Source organism: Strix uralensis, chromosome 2 (assembly GCF_047716275.1).
Source record: "Strix uralensis isolate ZFMK-TIS-50842 chromosome 2, bStrUra1, whole genome shotgun sequence".
NCBI lineage: Eukaryota > Metazoa > Chordata > Aves > Strigiformes > Strigidae > Strix > Strix uralensis.
Window position 1 is genome coordinate 26,093,851 of NC_133973.1, and position 20,715 is coordinate 26,114,565.

The window sequence follows — 20,715 nt, forward strand, 5'->3', positions numbered from 1 at the left end:
GCTCCTTACCATAACAGTTCTCATTAAACTCTTCCAGATGGTTAAATCTAGCTTAGGTATATATGTTATCTTAGGCACATAAGAATTTAAATATGAAAATATTGTGCGGTGGGTCAGACCACCAACATCTTTCTTAGAAAATATCATGTTGAGGATTTTGCTATGACCTCACCCTATTTTTCTACGTGAAAGAAAAATATTGTCTGACTTCCTTCATAGCATATTTTACATCTTATTGACAAATCACTTATGACACTAATTTATTAGCATAAAAATATTACTATACACAAGACAGCCTGCTTTGATTTACTAGATCAGGGTTTTTCATATGCCAAGGTCCTATCATCTCTACTTGATCATTAAAAGTCCCTTGGCTTGCTTTTTTTTTTTTGTGCAACAGAAGAGTTTTGTCCTGTTGCCTTGGCTAAAATCCTGAATATCAGAATGGCTTTGCAGCTCAAAGGAGGACTCACTGAGCTGATGCTTAAGAAACACAGGATGGGTTTTTCATGACCACCTTAGCTCCTTGCTGCAAAAGTCAATGGCAAAGCAGGGAAAAAAAGGGGTACATAAACACAGAAAAGTAAAATCTAATGGCAGTTACAGAAAAGATGCTTAAACTGCAACATTGTTTTTATCCTCTTTATGTGAAAACTATTATTGTTACATGCAAAGGGAAGGAATGGAACTAAATACCTATATGCCTTTTGCATACAAGTAGTGTTTCAGGGGTTGATACCTGCTTAGTTTTGTGAAAACAGCAAGACCACATTATAGAAGCTGGACCCACTGGCTGTACACAGAGGCATCTGCTGAATTCCACAGAAGACAGACATGAAGAAAAGTAGGAATTAAAGTCTTTTTGCCAGTGTCATTTTATTACAAAGAAGATGACTGGCTAATTTTGTAAATTGCCATTCAGGTATTTTCCTCTTTTCCATGGGTGTGCCCTCCCCCCAACCAGCTTTGTTTCACTACAGCAGTCATGCACAACTGGAGACTGGCTACTGGTACTAGTCAGAGTAAGCAAGCCCTGCATCACTAATATTCCAGACTACAAGAGTCCATTCAGAAAACATATTAAATATAGAAAACTGAGACTAAAATTAAAACTTATACTCTATCCTTCACATAAATTGATTTGGTATTTTGAAAAAGAAATGAAAGTCTCATTGACTTAAAGCTTGTGGCTCAGATGAAATCCATGAAAAATCAATTGACTTATATTTAATTCAAGGATCTTTTTCTGGAAAAAGAAAAAAAAAAAACATCTTAACATGTAACTGAAGATAACCAATTATTTTATCTTGTCTTCACTTCTTCAGTCTGAAGAACTGAAAATCAAATAAACCAAAATAATTACACTATTATTTAAAAATGACTTAACTGAATGGGATGTGAATAACAAATTCAGATGCATTTTTAAATCTTTCATGCATTCTCAGAGATTTTTATATACTTGTTTCAGCAAATGCTATTTTAGCCATAGCAATAAATTTGAACACCTGTTGTTTGTGTAATGTGTACCTACAGGTCTCTCAGCCAGAGCAGATCATGGTGGAATATATTTCCAAAGAGTATGTTCTTATTTTGTCTGAAAAGTAAACATTTCATCTGCTTACAAGGAAGCAAGTTCACTTGTGAACACAGGAAATAAAAGCATGGTGATGTTACATATTCAGCATAAAAAATAGTACAAAGTTTTGAAACATGAATAAATATATCAAAATAGTATATAGGTCTAAGTTCAATTTATGTAAATAAGCAAAAGCTGATTAGTGATCATTTAAGTTGCATTATGGAACAGACCCTACACATGCACGCACACACCTTAAAAGCTGTGAGGAGTACACTTGCTGCTTTTTGATCTTCACACCGCCCACCAGCATGGCTGATAACGTACTGAAATGCCCTAATGTTTTCCCTTCCCTCTCCCTCTCCAACAGATATGAAAGCACAGTATATACCCAGCTGTGTCAAACTCTCATTCGGAAACAAAATCTTTAGTAGGAACTTTGTATGCGTATATATATTGGAAAGTCAGCACATCTCATTGTCGCATACGCTGCGCATTAGAAAGCTTATTCTGTCCTAGGATTGCTGAGATGCTTGGCAAGACAGACGGCCAGTCTCTCTGTCTCCCTGATGGCGTCTGCATTGCTGCAGATTTGTCATGTAATTCATCGAGTTGAACTTAGCACATAAATTTTCAGTTATGACTAAAAAGTTAGAAAATTCTCCACAGATGAAAACTACATGTCTGTACTGATAGTCAAGCAGGGAGCACTTAGGGGAACAAGAGCAGGAACAAAGGATCATTCCCAGAGTGTGAGAGTGACTTAAAGAAAGGAAGAATAAGCTAAAAGAAACACTGGCAAGAAATAAATTCTGTGTTAACTCTTGAAGATCCTTCTACACCCGTACATTTTCCAATCAAAATATCATTCAATATTAAAATCACTCCCACCTTAGGTGTCAGGTTAATGAGATTTTTTTGAGAATTGAGATCTCAGTAAACCAAAAGCTTCTACCACAATCTGAACTCTGAATTTAAAACCATCATCTCCACAATAAACCACAGAGCTCCATCCTTAACTGTGGCAGACCAGAGCCCAGATCCACACAACAGAGGAGATCATGCAGAACCTTCCACTTAACACAGAAGCAATACAAATCCGTGTTTTCATATGAAATCTCAGACAGAAAGACCAAAAGGAACAAGGTCCTTTCATAATAAAGAACCTTTCACCAATATTATGTCATAATTAAAAGGTTGTAGGCAAATTTCATTATTTTACTCAGGTTTTTTTCTTAGAAAAGCAGACTTTCAATCATTATTTTACATAGGGTAGGCTGCGCTATAGAACTGAACTACAAAAACCTGAAGTTCTTGCCAGTGAAAGATTTAACCTGGATGGAAGGAAAAAAACATTACTGTCTGAACAACACTTTTAAAGAAGTTTGTTAAGTCCTTACATAGCAAATGTATGTATACCTACAAAAAAAATTCATTTTAATTCACTCTTTCCTTCTAATTTTGTAACGTGCCACTACTCTAAGGTGTACTAGTTTCATTATTACCAACATCTAAAGTAGAGAGCTACCCAGAGATCTCTTCTGCTTTTACCATTTACGCAGCATACATCTTTGTTTTATTTTAAATGTGATTTTTAAAATTAAGTAATTATATCACTAAAAGTCTTAGTACACAAACAGTTTTACTGCGTAAATATGACATCAAGTAATAGATGTCAGTTTGCTTCACAGAGCATTGTAAGTGTCTGTACAAGCACCTTCTTACTGATGTAACACAGCCTGCATTAGGAAGAAGCAAGGAGTGGTGGAGCGTTTGCCTTAACTACACCAGCAGACTAAAGCAATAAAACTTTAGCTGCAGACAAGCCCTCTTACTCTACCACTCCAGTGTGGACAAGACTGAATGCAGAAGACATGCAGAAAAGAAAAATTCTGAAGTGGAGAGCAAAACCAAAACAATAATCAGAAACAAATAAAAACCCCAGCCCAAGGGCAGCTGTGCCAATCCTAGTTTGGACAATTCTTGTTTTCTTCCAGTATTCCTGCCAAATGAAATTCCTCTGTATTTTCTTAAGACGTATGAATTTGAATGAGAAGAGGGAGGCTAGATGGAAGGAGGGCTTTTCTGATAGTGGTTCTCTTACCTGAAGTGGTTCGAAAACAGGGTCTGGGGAGTGTATATGCTGAGAAGGAAATTCCCAGGCACAGATTCTTAGTAGAAAGATAGTAGTTTCAAGATAAAAAATCCTGCAAGTCATAACTGCATGCCCACACCCTTTTCCTGTGATTTTTTTCTTTTTTTTCAGAGCGCAGCAGATAGCAATAGTACTCTTCTAAGGGCCTTGGCCCCTTGAATAAACTCTGATTTTTACTTACCTATTGGGTTTCTCTCAATACTAGGATCCCAGCAGATCTGCAGCCAACTAGTACCAGCACAGTCCTGCTCTGGGATCTTGTTCTTGGTTCAGGTAGGCAACAGGTGGGATGATTCTCAAACTATCTGCTAAGAAAGAAAATAAGTAATTTTAAACAAAAGCAGATACATTCAGACAAAACAAAACAAAACAAAACAAAACACACCACAAAATTAAAAAAAAAAAAAAAAAAAAGAAAAACCAAGAATTACCTGCAAGTAATTTTCCTGTTTATTCTTGTATTTCTAACTGAAGCCAGGTGACATGGGCACAGAAGACTGTAGTGAAAATGAGGGGAGGGGAAGGTAAAAGGGAGAGATAGAAACATTCACCAATCTATTTCAGAGGAACCAACAACCAGAATAGTTGCTACTTTGCAAACGTGGTCCAAGTTCCTGTTTTGTTTGATTTGGACTATGTACCTGAACTTCAGCCTACCACCGTTGCCCATGCAACATAACTAATCACAGGGCTATAGGGAATCTTTTCCTTCCTCCCATTATACCTTCCCCTACAAATATATTATTATTAATATGTGGTCAATGCCTAGAGAAAAGAATTAAAGAAACCCCCTCCACACAGTAGGTAATAGCCTGACAGGGCCATCTTTTTGGATTAGGCTAGCCAAGGCTCAAATCTGTAGTTACCACCCAGAAGAGCTGTATCATCTGAAGGACTTATAACAGTGCAGCACATGTTTCACACCTGTTAATTTCATCATATTCTCCTCACCTTTTTTATGTTTTCAGTAGCCTACAGTGCTGGGAAGAGTAGTAGCAGTAGTCAGAGTTTCTTAGGAAACAAAGATTTCAAGGCCAGGTATAATCAGTCTAGCAAAGAGATACCAGAGATTCGTGTGGGTCTTCAGCAGTGGGAGCAACAGAAATTGTTACTCACAGGTGCTGCTATGTCAGGGATTTGCATCAGTGGAGACCAAATTAACTAACTATGGATATGCACTACCAGTGCCACTACTTAGTACTAGTCTCAGTGAGTGGTTGCATGGAGACAGCAAAGAGTAACAGAAAAAAACCTGAATACTCCTGAGTTTCCACAGTCCAGGACAGGAATGGAACATCAGAGGTGCAGTTGCAGTTAATTCTCCTTCTCCACATCCTCCCAGGAAGGGCTCAGACATTATATCACATTATTTTGGATCTTTGGACTTTGGCTGCTTTTTTTTTTTTTTTTGGTGAGCACTAAATACCTCATGTGGCCATCTGATCTCTTACAAGCCGTGATCTAGAGTGCTCACTGTAGTGTCTCTGTTAGCTTCTCAAGTACATTGCTCAGAAATGGAAAGTTAGTCCAGGGGTAATAACCAAAGCATAGGACTAATTCATCAGAGGAAGGCTCCTCTGGTGTTTGATGGACTTATGTGTGTTTGCAGGAAGGGAAAAAATCATCGTATCTAAATACACAAATCTTTCGGTCCAGAACTCGTGTTTTTGTCTACTACAGTCCTTCCTTGCATCCTGTTTTTGATTGTGCTCTCAATGATCAAATTTACTGAACCCAGGGAATTAGAAGCTGTGATACAAACAGGGCAGACCTGTGATGTCTGAGAAAGTTTTCTGAACATCCATGTTCCTTTCAGTGAAGTGAGATGACAGCAGTCAGCTCAGACCTGCAGCATGCTGTGGGCTCTGAGCACTGATGACTTGGTTTACCACCCATGGTTTACCATCCTTTCCTTGAGAAAGGATGTGGCATCAGATAGGAAACTTTTCTCCAACTGTAATAAAGCTACAGCATTGCCTGAAATATAAATTCCTCCAAGGGTGTTTGTACCAGCCTTTGCTCTCAGCCATCAGTCTCCATTCTCACTCAGGGTCTGTGCTTGGGTACAGCAGCCTTTGATATGACCACAGCTAATCAAAAAAGGTGCACAGGTGGGGTTTGCAGCCCTTCTGAATAAGAAAGTTGGAGTTAGCTTCATAAGAAGCCTTTGAAGGAGGAGAAAAAGGAGGATTCAAAAGCAGGATATAAAGATGTATTAAGTTCTCTTCACCCCTGCGGTGTGGAACACCATTATCGTGACACAAAGGAAATACGTAGACTAACTTTTTCTCTTTTTTTAAATTTTATTTTTTAAAAAAAAGAGTTCAGCTTCATCTCTTTGTATATAGAGAATTAGTTGTTTTACTTCATTTTTCCTCATTTAAATAAATCTCAGGAGGAGGGAGAACGCAAACAGGTGCTATTTCCCACATGCGTCGTTTTACTAGTCAGTTCTTTCAGTGGGGTTTGGTTAGGTCACTATTATACAGCACATTATTTTTAAACAGTGCAGTGACTCCTTCCAAAATGTTCCTTCTTTAATGCAATCTGACACAACAGAAAAGAGAACAGGAAGTTTTTGTTGTTTGTACTTATAATCTTAAACCAACTATTGCTTATCCTGAGCGCGTCAGATAGCACAGCAGACAGAGCCAGCAAGCCTTCAGACGCTGAACTCTGAACTTCGGCCAGACCTTGCCCCGGTCAGCTCTGTGACAGGAAAGCAGGCAGACTTTGAACCCGGGGCTCTGGGGCTGCTGCAGGGTTGCAAGCAGAGAAACAGCTGCACTTTGCAACACGAACTTTGTACTTAGACACATGCACATTTAATCTCTATAACAGAGCCTTTGTTTCATTACTTATTAACATCTCCTCCTTGAGTAAAGTTCTTTGTTAATGAAGCTTTAAAGAGTGGTGTGAGGGGTTTTTTCCACCTTCCTCTCCCCAAAAAATAAAACTCACCACCCAATTTGATAGGCTTACATTAACTATTAAAAAATGCAAAAAAAAAGTTATGCCTTATGCACCTTCTGAATACTGTTGATATTTGTTGTTCATTCCCTTCTGAGCAACTCAGTTGTAACAACCAGAGTTAATTACAGAATTCAGGCAATATTCTGTCTTTGCGGACATCACTTCTTGAGATGATTTCCACAGTAATTCAGCCTGCAGCAACATTCAACCTTATTTAACAAATCAGATTTAAAAAAATAGTAGGAAAGCATCAGACCATTCACACTAAAAAGCCATACTTTAAGAAAGTGTCATGGGATGTTTTGAAGTTGTACAGACTTTAAGAAAGTGTCATGGGATGTTTTGAAGCTGTACAGCTTTTTGCTACTGCTTTTACTTTGGAGCAGTGTCAGTGCTTGGCTTCTGTGTATTTCACCATAACGTATGCTAACATGCACAGCACTGCAAATTCGTAGAGAAGATATTCAAGGCGTAGATCCATTTGTGTCATCCATTTATTAGCCCTCACGAAAATATAGCTTTGATCAGGAACAGAAACCTATCTAAACAAGGACCAAATGAAAACCTCAAGAGAGGGCCCATATAAGATGCTTAAATCATTTCTATACCAGAAGTAAAAGCTAAGAAGGGGCACATACGCATTTACTGTAACAAAACCTAGTAACAGAAAGGTACTGGAAGATCCCAGTAATGCCCCATTGTGTCTGTGTTGTCACAACAATATGGAGTGGCAAAAATGATCAAGAAAGTAAAGGTTTCCTGAACAATTCTTCATATGCAACTAGAATAAAACAAGTATTTGGAAGTATATTTTCTTTGTCTTCAGATACTGCAAGTATTTGCCACAGCCTGTTTGAAAGAAATAATCCACAGACAGAGGGATCACAGTTACACTCTTCCTATTTTCCATCACTATCATCTTTTCAACATGAATTTCTCTCCATGCCTCCGTGGTCAACCTTTTTCTCTTCCTTTTATTTTTTTCTTCCATATGATGGTGGAAGACACCCCTACCCCCACACCACCCAGCTTTCCTTCCTTTTCATTAACAGAATGATACAAAAAAGGAAATTTTCAACTCTCTAGAAAGACAGGAGGAAAAATAATAAGTCAAGAGGTTTCAAACCTCTCCCTTGTGTGAAACTAGGTTGGCAGGACTCAGAAGCAATTGGGTGAGGATGGTCAGCTCCTGAGATTCTTTGTGAGAAGTCCATGACTTCTCTTATTTGGATCTATTTGTTTACCCACCACCCTCAGTACACTGCTTTGAAAGCATCAACATTCATCTAGCCCTAGAGTTTGATTTGCATTCTTTGCAGCGAGTGGACTGACAGAAAATGACAGAATTACTTTTCTTGTGTTAGTACTATTTTGGGTAACAGTACTGTTACCGTCCTACAACTGCAGAGCAGCTGGCACAACTACAAGAATGTTACACATATTTTCCTTTCTTTATCCAGAAAGACATGATTTCTCCTCCTTGGGGTGCCTCCCCATTATCACTTCACCCCTGGAACATGGCCCTCACGTCACAGATTTAGCTGTTGCTAAGAATAGACATGATCATTTGGAATAGATCCTGCTGTATTTCTGGGTACAGTTTCTGAACGGTGTTACAACAATAAAATCTTTAGGTTGGATTCTGTATAACACCTGCCTGCTCCTTCCATCAGTTCATCAAGGGCGTCAGACCTGTCTCGGTGAGGGCAGGCGTGAAGACCTGTACCATTTGCTTAGCTAGGGACAGCAGCAGACGTGAACTTGAATGAAGCCAAGCAAACCATAACATCTCTGTGAACAAAGCAGGCAAGCCTCTGGGAAACTATGACACCTTTAATTAAAATAAATAAATAAAAGTGAATAAATGTGGAAAGAGTACAGAGAAGAGCAACAAGAATGATTTAGGTCTGGGAAAAAAAAGGCTCCTTCCAATGAGACATTGAACTAAATGTGTTTTGCTTCAAAGAGAAGATTATAATCTTTAAGGGACTAGACAAGAAGAAGATATTTCAGAAGACTCTAAATTAGTGGGCAGACACACAACAAAATCCAATATTTGCAAGTTCAATATGGAGATAAAAAGCACGTTTTAAGTATAATTGGCTACTGAGATGAATTGTCAAAAGATACAATAAATTCTCCATCACTAAAACTATTTTAATTATTGTATGCTTAGCTTAGACTAGAACCCAGACGTCTCAGTCAACACAGGCCAAATAATCTTTAAGTTTATCTAGCTTCTAGCACAAGCCACCTCCTCTGTCTGAAAATTGTTCCTGTTGCTAATTCCAAATTAGATGATTTTTTCCTGAGTAATCCAAGGTCAGAGAATCATGACAAGTGGATAATTACTGCATGCAACACCAGGTCATATAGACATTGTTTATATAATACTAGCATTCCTCAGTCTAGAGCTTCCAGAAAAAAATAAAAAAAAAAAAAAAGGGGAAAAAAAAAATCTGTAATGTCTAATTCAGATTAGAAAACAAAACCAACAAAATAACCCCAACCAGACAAAAAGGAGTATTGCTTTATATATAAATTTAAAAGTATACAATGTTGTGTACAGTATTGTAATGTGGTTTTATCAGACCCAGCATCTACCACAGAGAGGAAAGGTTTCACACTAGCACTATCAAGCACTCTACCAATTGTCTCCCAGAAATTTCAGTATTGTTCCATACCCTAAAAGAAAAATATAGCTAGCAGAAAATTATTTCTCTTTTTGGTCCTCTAGGCGTTTACATGGATAGCTCCTGTTAACACTAACCAGAGTTAAGGGCAGAAATCCCCCATGGGCAGCCATGTTGTCTGGGGATATGTCCGTAATTAATATGTTCTAAGAGTCTAATTTTGAAACAAAGTAATCAGGCTTAAGATGAGTTATATTAAGACCAATAAACCTCTGACCGCATATTTGTCTATATATATGTATACTGTATCCAATGTCAGACCAACGTATAGTTTACAAGACATCTTCTGATAAAACAAGTTATACCTTTGCTGTATTTGGAAGCATGAAATACGAATATACAAGAAGAAAAAAACACAGTGGAGTTTGTTTTCTTCTTGTTTCTTACTCTTCTTTGTAGCACATCATTATTATAAATGTTAATGCTCATCATTGTTCTTTTTCACATCATAGTGCCCAGGCTCAGCAAAGCTCACATAATCCTAACACTTCTGATATTACAAACTAAAATTACCATGCAGCACCATGGGAATATTTGTAACATGAAAGATGTGGAACGGGCACTTGGTGACAAATACATGGAGGAGAGAAGAGGAAGCTGGATGGTTTGAACATGAATGATTTTGCAAGTAAGAGATGGTGTAATGGGACAAGGAATACAAAATAAAATTATGCCAATGTAATTTGGTTTCAGTATTATTTAGGATTTATGTCACTTAAAGAGACATTTTCAAGTCTGTGGCTGCTGATGCTCCAGCACAATTGGTGCCCAAGTCATACATAATGTATTATACAGCACAGTATATTAACTCAGCTTCAAAGTGTTAATATGTCATGAAACTTAATTCAGATATCACAGATTATGCAAAGGAGATAGAGATGTGGAAACACACTCTTGTTTCTCAAAGGTGTCAGCCAGACTTTGCTTTGTGTCCCCCAGTCCAGGAGGACATAACATCAGCTCCTCTAAACCTCTTTCACAAGGTGAAGAGCTGGGTGGCTCTTCACCCCAGTATTTTTGACAAAGAGATCCCGTACTGAGGGCAAAATGATGCATTCAAAAAAAAAAAAAAAAAAGCACAAGCCATCAAATACAAGACAGTAGCCCAGGTTTTGCAGTGTCACAGCTGCAGATACATTTTAAACTGCAGATGTGAAAATTGCATAATGTAAACACAGAAGAATTTATCATTTTCTTTATCCTCAATAAACCAAAGTCCTAGCTTTAGTGCTGTATGGATAAAGAATCCAGCTGTACTCTCTGAATGTCCCTTAATAGATGACAGCAATGGAGACAAACTGTTTTCTTGATCGGCAGCTGGGAATAAAGATAGCAAACCTTCAGCTCAGTTGGGAATGGAGTTGCACAGAGACTCACCTAGTGCCTGTGTCAGCTGAGAATGGAGCCTGTGACGATCCACAGTACTTAAAATGGAGGTAAAGACCTTCTTGCATTTCCACACATGCTGTTTTTGTAAGTCTCTCACTAATTGCTCTCTCCCTGAGAACTTCCAGACTTCATACAAGCTGCTACTAAAGGAGACCATAAACAACCTCTACCAAAATTGCATTGGAAACAGCAGAGAGGAAGCATCCCAGGAAACTTTTGCTTGTGGTATGAAGCTTTCCAAATCCCCTTTGGAGGCACTTCAGCTGACAGAAGAGGAGTGTGGTCCACTGTCTAAGCCTAAAAGTGAAGTTTAGCTCCTGACACCACCATATCATTCTTGCATGACCTTGGGCCCGGATGCTTTTAAAAAGAGGTTTGAAGAGATAAATCTAATTGTCTCTGTGTGTTACTTCATCTGTAGAAAAGGAAAAATAGAAGACAATCTAGGCTATGTTTTTCTTTTTATTGTTTGTACTAAGCTGAGAGGGAAAAAGGGATGCTTCTATTATTCAGACATAATAAACGCACTCACAAGAACAGACTCAGTTTAAACTAGCTGGGCAATCCAGTATTTGGAGACAAAGAAAAATAAACTAGGACAACAGATGAAGTCCAGGATTCCCTGGAAGAAAAACTAGGTAACAGGACTGATCACAGCCCTGTACACTAGCTGAGGCAGGACATGTCCCTCCTCAGTGGCCAGTTTGTGGGAGGTGAGAAGAAATGAAACAAAGCAAAAAGATGCTGTCTGCAGGAGACAGCTTTCAGGGGGAAGCCGTGTGCAGGAGAGAGTCCCCACACATAGTAGAGAAATCTTGCTATTATTTAAGAATACCGAGAAGTAACAAGGGGTTGTATTCTGTATCCTTTCACAATCTACTGATGCTACCAATCCCCCAAAAAAGCATTTCCTGGATCATATGCTCAAGAAAACACCATTCACAGTGGCTGACAGTCTGGGAGCCTGCTAAGCCATCCTGTTACAAATACACACCATTAACATAGAGTTAAACATTTTCTAAAATTATAAAACAGTAAAACACATCAGCAGATCATACTTCACCATCAGCTTCTCCCTCAGCTACTTCAGAGAACACCCAGCTCCCACCCGCACTCACCAGCTTACTTCTGTCCCATTCCTTGGTGGCAGGAGCTCCAGCTTCTCCTTGTCTCCCCTTGGCCAAGTTGGAGTGTCCTGATCTCTCTTAGGTGCTCCTCATGAGGGTTCGCTTCCTACTTTCTCCTCTAATGGCAATCTCATTCCAGAACTTCTGCCAAATATGGAGATGAAGGCTTAGTTTTCCCGTCCCCTGTTTTCTGCAATTAAACTTAGGATATAATAGAAGACTTAGGATATATATAATTAAGGCTTAGGTTGTAATAAAAGGGACGCTCTTTTGTTTAAATTCTCTGCCCTACTGTGGCTGCTTTAAATTTGTATTTCTATCATTCTCTAATTAGTATCTCTCTTCTGTCTTTAGGCTGGCTTTTCCTGTTTATAAGGCTGTGGTAAAACATCATAAATCATTTAACCTAGAAAAAGTGATCATACCAACAGTTTACAAAAGCTATAATTATCAGTTTGCTCTCAATATTACAGAGAGAATAAAAATTACAATAATTCTAACAGAAAATGGGTATGAGAAAGGGGTTACCTGAATGATTTAAACTCTTCTTCCTACACAGACAGCACAACTTCTGGGGACTTCCTCACAATAAATAAAAATATCTCTGTGAAGCTAATTAGTTCAGGTGTGGCAGCAGGCTGATGAGTCTAGAGGTGGTTCAGCTAGAGTCAGTTCAGGTATTCACCCACTACCAAACAATATGAACATATTTTCCCCATTTCTCATGCTCTTAACCTTGTTTCCACAAGCATCCTAGCATGCAGGAAAAGCAAAAGCAGAGAAGCCAAGACAGCAAGCTCACCAGGACCAAGAGCAAAGTACAGAAAAGGCAGAAGAGTGTGGTAATGAAGAACACACAGGAGTAATTTCCCTCCAACTCCTCTAGCCCATCCATTTTCTCACATCCCTCCCCTTGTTCCTCTGTGACAGCTCTTCAGGTTGTACAGTCTCCATTCTGGTTTACCCTATCAAATGCTTGGATTACAGCTGCCTGTCAATACATTGCTGCATGCTTGCACACTAAACACAAACCTAGGGAGAACCTAAGTCTGTTTCCCCAGCATCAGAAACAGTGAAAGGAAGCAAAGTCCCAACACAAGTCAGCCATCAACTTTACAACAGGGCACCACAAAACACTAATTCCTTCCTCACCCTTTGGTTCAGTCCAGTAACACTATCATACTTGGCACACTCCTCAAAGAAGTAAAAAGAATTACTGTCAAACACACATAAACTCTCTTTTACCATCTAAAAAGCACACATTTATCAAATTCTGTTCTTTTCTGCAACTGTGAAGCTCACTACATGCTAAAATGGGCTTTTGATTCAAAATAACCCAAACATAGAACATATACCTTCAACTTTATGATAAGTCAGTCAACTATGCATTAAGCACTACTCAACAAAACCAGTCACAGCAGAGCTCTGACAGGCATTCAAAATAGATTACACAACAAATCAAATAATCACCATCGACTTCTGCATCATGATATGACTCTCAGTTCTTTAAGGCTAGTCCACGCAGTAATGAATCTATTATGCATCTTTGATCCTGCACACCAGCCTCTGCCAGCAAATCCACTTCAAGGATGTTCCTAGCATTCCAAATCTTGAGAAGCTTTAGTCTGTATCAATTAATTAAAAAAGAAAAAAAATCAGAAAGAAATTTAAAAGATATCTGTGTGCCTTAGGGCAATATTCAGCCTGATCCCACTGACAGCTTTCCTTATGGCTTTGAAATCCGTTACCTTCTGCAAGAATAGAAGCTTTATGGCAGCCTTCAAAAAGAAGCTTCTACCTTCAACACAGGAACTGCAGTTGCTTCAGCGGCAGATCAAGGTCTCTGTGCGGTACAGAACTGCTATTGCCCAGCGAATATAACAAATATGCCAGCAAGAATGTGTGAAAAAGAGTATATGTAAAGACAGAAATCTCTGATAACAGCTAGTCAAAACTCTTTCCAGAAACTCTTTTTGAGCAACAGTTCCTGGGATAGGGGAGGGGAGAATTAAAACAAGTCTGGCTGCACATCTTGCAGTTGCTGAAGTCTGAAGACATTTATACCAAACACAGTAATTTACTCACAGGGGCTGAGTTCTTCACTTTGTTTGTACAATGGTTGGATGCAGGAGGAATGGAAAATTTCTGCTAAGAATTCCTTCTCCTGGGTCAACTGGACCTAAAAGGATTTAAGAGAAATTGGATGCCTGCTCTAAGGACAGACATTAGTGTAAAAGCACTATCAAAACATAGACTTAGGAGAGCTTCAACCCCATTTCCAGATGCTAGACCAGAACGTTGGACACAGACTCCTTTGTAAATCACCCCTTTAGCTAGGTACAGAATCTAAATGCCACACAGTCAACAAAACAGATGCCAAAAATTTCCCTAATTTTTTATTTTCAGAGTAGACGATTTAGATCAGGTCAGACCTAAGCATGTCTTCCATTCATTCAATATAAACACACTTACCTGTCAGACTTTCTTTCTGTCAGAGTTACAGTACTCGCCGTGCAGTAAGGATGGGTAAATTGCTATGGCAGCCTTCTCCCTCTGCCCATCATCCTTTCCAAAACAAAGAAAATGGCTGTAAGGTCAGTTCTGAAAGTTGGTTGATAATTACATAGTCTATTTATTGGTCTTTCATCTTAATAATTAACATTTCAAAAGTATTTTATAAATCAGCCTTGTTACAGGTAGGAACCATTGTAAGCTTTGGATTTTTTTTAATGCTTTTAGAGTCTTTTTTTTTTTATTAAATCACTGTTGAAGTTTCCAGAGCTGCTGTTATAGAGCTTGTAATAGCTTGACACCTCCACCCCTCTTTCAATTCCAATTCACTATCTAGGCGAATCACTATCTAAAATGATCTCTATACTCTCCAGATATCACTATCTAGAATAATCAGGCTCCTAATGCTTAGCAGATACAGTAATAACTTACCTAATTTTTAACTTTCATGATAGGGTCCCTCTGGGACAGAATAGAAGGAAGATTGATGTATTATTAATATTATAAATAATTAAAATGAATGAAATATACCAAAAGTGTAAAGTGTGAACCAAAGGAAGAACTAACACACAAGTCTTAATGCAAAATACTGGCTCTATGTCTATACAATACCAGCCATATATGTTCTGTACTCTTTTACGTCCCTGCAAAGCATGCATAAAATCTTACTAGATCAAAATTATATAATTCCCCCCTCATTTTCCACACATAGAAGTATCTACAGAAGGTGCAAGGCAGGGGAGAGAGTGGTCAGTCAGTCGTGTTTTAATTTATAGCTATTTTTGCCTAAGCCCTGAATGGCCTGCCAATAATGAATAGTACCAGCTGGGCTGTCAGGAGAGCATGCTAAGAAGGACACACAGAAGAATAAAATAATAATAATGTAAAAATGAAGAGCAGGAGAAAAGTCTGGAGTGGGAGAGACCTGATGGGGATCCCAGCTCTGGTGTTAAAATGCCTCACTACATCCTATCTTCCCCAACCCCCCAAATAAATAGAGGGTGATGATGGTCATCATTATCTGGATGTAGGCTTATAACATGGCTAGGACTACATCTTAGACTTCTTGGGGTGTAATCCATATATCTAATAAGTATAAAAATTTGGACTTTTCTGTGCTTAAATAAGCACCACAAATAGGAATTTCATATGATGATGAGGACAGGACTCTTCTGAAGGGTCTTCTTTTTCTTTTCAAATAACTAATAACAACTTACTAGTTTCTTTTTTCATTTAACATAATCGTTTTACATGAGTTTTATATGAAATGTCAAAAAAACAAAATCAGTAACATGGCAGCCCTACTGTTTTTAAGAAGCTCTTTCCCCATCCCATGTCACAGGGAGAATATAGAAAATAATTCTTCTAAACAAAACCCAATGAATTCCCATCAACAGAGTCATGTCTTGAGCAACTATTGAGGGAAGAAAGAATAAACAATGACATTAAAAGACAAAGATTTTGTTCCATTGCTGTTAGGACATCAATGCTGGATCCACACTGGTGTATATAGAGAGATGCTGCATCTGGCAAAGCAGTAGTTTTGGAAACCGATCTGCTTTTCATGGCTATTCTTAACTGTGAAAAAATTAAGAGATTTACCCCATGCTTTATTGTAATCTGCTTATTTATGGATGCAGATCAGTTTAAAAAGAAGTATATTTATACTCAGGCATTTCATTGTATATCACCATCATACTGATAAATTCTACAATAGCCTCCTCTCCTCTCATTTTCATAGCCTTGTAGGAGAAGCAAGGCAGACAAGCCAGTTTGAAAAGCCAGCAAGCCATAATTCCTCTACTACAGACAAGCAACAATTAATCACATTCACCAGCTAGACAGGTAACTCTTGTCCTTTAACACTGAAGGAAACATAGAGCTCCTCTCTCTGAGCACTGATTGTCCAGGTGATATTGGAGCTCTCAGAAGCAGCAACTGAGCCACTGAGATACTTTAAAATGAGATAAACCAAAACCTAAATATGTCAGTCTTCTGCTATTGCATTAATCCTTATTTTTCAAAAGAACATTGAAAGCACAACCAGCTGCTGGTGTGGAACATTTATCACCAGTTTTCCCTGCAAGATCATAAGTTGGTCCTCCTGTGCCAGGGGTTCGAGGTCGCTGGGGCTCATTCAAGCTCTGACCACAGCCCCGCTGCTCAAAGGAGAGCCAGCCCCACTCATGACTGTGGGAGTGCAGTGCCGGTGGCCAGGAGACATCCCCCTCCCTTGAAATAAGAAGGAAGAGAACAAGCCATAACACCATGAAATAATTCTACTGTGAGACTAAGAAGAAAAAGATTATTGCTTTTTTTAGTTTTGCTCTCAAGCAACTAACCTTTCTGTTTTAGCTTTCTCCATATATGCGTAACTCATTGATTCATTCTGACAATTACATAATGCTTTTGAAGTGCAAAGAGAGACCAAAAAGCACATCCAAAAACTGGGACAGCCGTAGCTCATCTGTTTCTTACGGTTCTCTAGCATAGGTTTTATCTCCAAGTGAGTGTAACAGAGTTATTTTTGTAACCCTTCCAAAAACCCTTTGACTAAGATGTGATGATATACTGACCCCTTGGAGGGGGAAGGGGTTACAGATATAATTTCATGAGACTACACAGAAATGTTAAGATTATCTGTGGGATCTCTCCTTCAGTCACTTAGCAGAACTCAAGCACGGGTCTTATTTTAGCTGCTGAAGATTATTTAACCGAGGACTGCTAAATAAAAAAACCTCCATGTTGCAACTTGATCCACACATGGAGGGAGCCCCTCCTTGGCTTTGCTAACTCAACGGAAATCCCACTGAAAGAAGAAAACTGCAGTAAGGATGCGTGAAATGAGAAGTCCTGCTTGTTATAGAAGTACACTCATCTCACTTTCACACAGACTCCAGCCTCCTGTCGACCCAAAAGCTGACAAAATGAACATTTCGAGCATGTAGAATGAAAGTGTAGGCAGAAATGGGTGATGATCGGAGCATGTCAATAATGTCACACAGCTGGATCACTGCCCAGTCTGTAGTGAACAGCTGTTCTCCAAATGACTAATCACACAGGAGGAGGTAGAACATAAAATTCTCCATTTTCAGAGATGAGGATACTGCTTCTCCTGATACCACCTCTTGTAATTGGTTTCTCCTTTTCCTTCCAGTTTCATATTGGAATAGTCTAGCCACAATGTGAACAACAACATGTCTCATACATGTAAGTGTGAACTTTAAGCATGCCAGTGTTTTGCCTTCAATGAATCATTTGACAGAAGTGCTCTACTCCAGATCTGGAAGGATTCAGTGTTCAGTGAATTAACTTCTGAAATTCTTTGAAAACAAAAGCAATTTATAAGCGTAAAATATTCTTCCTACTACTGTTCAGTTACAGACAGAATATAAAGTTGTTGTTGGGTTCTAAAGAATCCAACTCAAAGTTCAGTGCTTAGTCTATTGAAATCATCACTTCAATAAAGGACTTATAAAAGCCTAGAGCCAAAGAAGCCCAAGGTGGTAGAAACCAAGCCACAAGGTACATCAGTTTGAATGTACCTTAGCTGTGCAGCCACAAATACTGTGAGGAAATAAAAACTATAAAATTTCAGAATAAAATGCAGGAAATTCTTTTTATTTTATTAAAAAAAACTGAGTCAGTCCATCTAAATGCAGTTATTATTTCCCAGATGCTTAAAGATAATAGCAGGTAGGATAACATCCATAAAGCAAAAAAGAATATAGCTTTCATCATCTCAAAAGTGTTTGAAAACCCAGACCATGCCAGGACAAAATGGCTGGTATTTGCCTCTAACCATTCCAGTCATTCTATTTTTGAGGATCACAGTGATAAACAATTCCCTGAAGTATACTGTAATTCTGCAGCACTGATGAGCCCAATATCAATGCCTGTGTTAAGGGCAAGTTCAAAGACTATTGAGTATTTGCTTGATAAGCTTCTCAGAGAGGTCATTAACTAGGACAGTTTGTTATACTCTTCATGAAAATTTTCTGTATTTTTTTTTTTTCTCATCAAGATCCCCATTGTAGGAAACCTTCCTCAGCTGCCTAGGTACATCTAAAGGGAAAGGTACACATATAGGTAAGCCAAAATGCGTATAATTTGGCCTGTATGGCTAAAGCATGTTTGAGGTTAAGGACTCTTAACGCACATGAGATCAGGAAGTGTTTTTAACTAGCGGAAGCATAAAGCTCTTACAGGACTGAAGAGAAGACAGAAATGCAGTGGAAAACATTTACAAGGCTTAGGTCTAGTGAGAAGGTTATTCCAGGAGATGCTTTTGTTGCTTCTGGTGATACTCATCCCTAGTACTCGAACATTAGGAGTAAACAAAACCAACCAGATGGGAACCATGGTGGTACTTCATCCTCCAGAGTTAACTGCTGGTGCTTAAACCTCTAAAAATAACAGTGGTATGGCATTATCGTACTGGCTTTGCACATGGTGGCGTAGTGGAGTTGACCAGCTTCAGCCCCCCAGATGCAGTGTTGCACAGAGCATTCATCAGGACAGCTCTGATTGTCACAGTCAATTTGAGATAATTGTTCACCAGATGACTCCTTCCAGCAAGCAATCTACAGAGTCTAAAATAATACCAAAGGAGCCCCTTGCTGATACAGGAATACTGCTCTACCACACCAGCAATTTTCACGTAATGCAGGAACAAGACAGAAGCAACTTTTCTGTTGTGACCTCCACCTCTTCAGTTGCCCCTGTCAATGAATTATTACCGACAAACTGCTCCAGTAAAAAGTTTCAACTGCATCTATGTAAGGTGTCTGCTGGTTGGACAACACTAATCCCTCTAACCCTGAACAAGACAGGTTGCTCAAGTCCGTCATGTAGACATAGTTCCGCAGGTCTGAATTAATGGCAGCTTTGCAGTGAATCAGTTACTGTCTAATGCAGGACCCAGAGGCTCCAGCAAACATCTCTAAGCATCTCTAAAACCCAGAAGTAACCAGAGTTGGCTGAGGCCATCACAAGCATTGGACACAGAGAGACTCAGAGACTCAGAGAGTACCCAGGTGTCTCTGAAGGGTTGTTGGCTGTTCCCCACCCCTGTGGGGCAGAGGCAGGAGCATGATCCAGGGGTGCCATGAGTCAGAACAAACAGGAGACACAGCTACCTGAGTGGATGCTCAAAATACAAAAGATAAAAATTAAACGTAGAACATTTTCAGAGCCAGTTTTCCAGTTTTACAGAAGGAGTAATTCAAGCAGGAGGAAAATTCAGCTGACAAAACCATCAGGTTAGCATTAAAGAGATGCAAAGAAAAAGAAGGAGAAACCCCAACCCCTCGAGCCACAACTGGCAGGCAGATCCCTCCCCCCCAGCAGCAGGGGCAAGGGAGGCTGTGGCAGCGGGAGGAGCGGTGACCACTCTGCAGGGCCTTGCCAGCACATCCACACGCCTCCTGCCAGCGCCTGTGCCTCACTGGTAGAAATTTCAGCTTTAGGAGTCCTGTTGGGATACAAACAAAGCTCTGGTCCTGGAGGAAATAAATCTCTTTTTTCTTTGCTCTTCAACAGCTGCTTTTAGACTGCGCACTCTTTTCCCAAGTCTAACTTCCGAGTAACCGTACAGAGCAAATATAGTAGATCTCACATATAAATGCTATTTTTCATCTCAGAAGATCCCACGTGGGTAATGTTATCAAGTGGCTTAGGTTTTGGCATGAAAGTTTTACCCTCCTAGCACTTGTGCACAGACATATAGGTACCCACTTGCAGCAGAGGGGATGTGTGCTTTGCCGGGCTGGTTGTGAGCATTGCCCTGCCAATGGTAGCAGTTACTCAGATAACACGTGCCATTTCAAGAATCGTTTTTTCCAGCCACAAGGAAGTGAAGTACAAGGGAAAGCCATGGTAACCTTATCTTCTGATAAATGTCGTCATCTTCTCCAGGCACAGGCTTCTTGGGCTTTTTGTAACTGATTTCTGCAGGGCCAACACCACTTTAAAAAACCTGCTCAAGTGTATGCTTAAACCAAAATGACAGATAAAGATCTATCTGAAACAACCTATAGCTACTCTGGGCAATCTGTTTAGCTTAGATGATCATTAAGTATTCTAAAAGTTTAGGTTATATGTAGATAGTCACTGTCAATATAAAAGATAGTGCTGTCAGTCTCTCTCATTTATTCAGATATCCCCAATTCCTATGAGCCTCAGATTTTCCCTTCCAGGAAGATAAATTAAAACAAAGGGAGAAAAGGAAAGGAAGAGAAAACCATCCAGAATACACACTTCTTTTTAGACTTCCCAACAGATGCGCCTCAG

General features: G+C 39.2%; 1 long non-coding RNA gene across 2 annotated transcripts in view; it reads right to left on the reverse strand.

Annotated features, from left to right (window-relative positions):
• Positions 1-20,715, reverse strand: part of LOC141940109 (uncharacterized) — a 67,802-nt gene that overhangs the window by 20,189 nt on the left and 26,898 nt on the right. Inside the window, exons 2-5 of one of the 2 annotated variants that reach the window (XR_012627883.1) lie at positions 14,386-14,478; positions 13,999-14,092; positions 11,905-12,057; positions 3,913-4,039 (exon numbers count right to left, since the gene is read on the reverse strand). This is a non-coding gene — a long non-coding RNA (uncharacterized LOC141940109). Of the gene's footprint in view, positions 1-3,912; positions 4,510-11,904; positions 12,058-13,998; positions 14,093-14,385; positions 14,479-20,715 lie in introns of those variants that run through there. The other variant, XR_012627882.1, reaches the window with a different exon arrangement.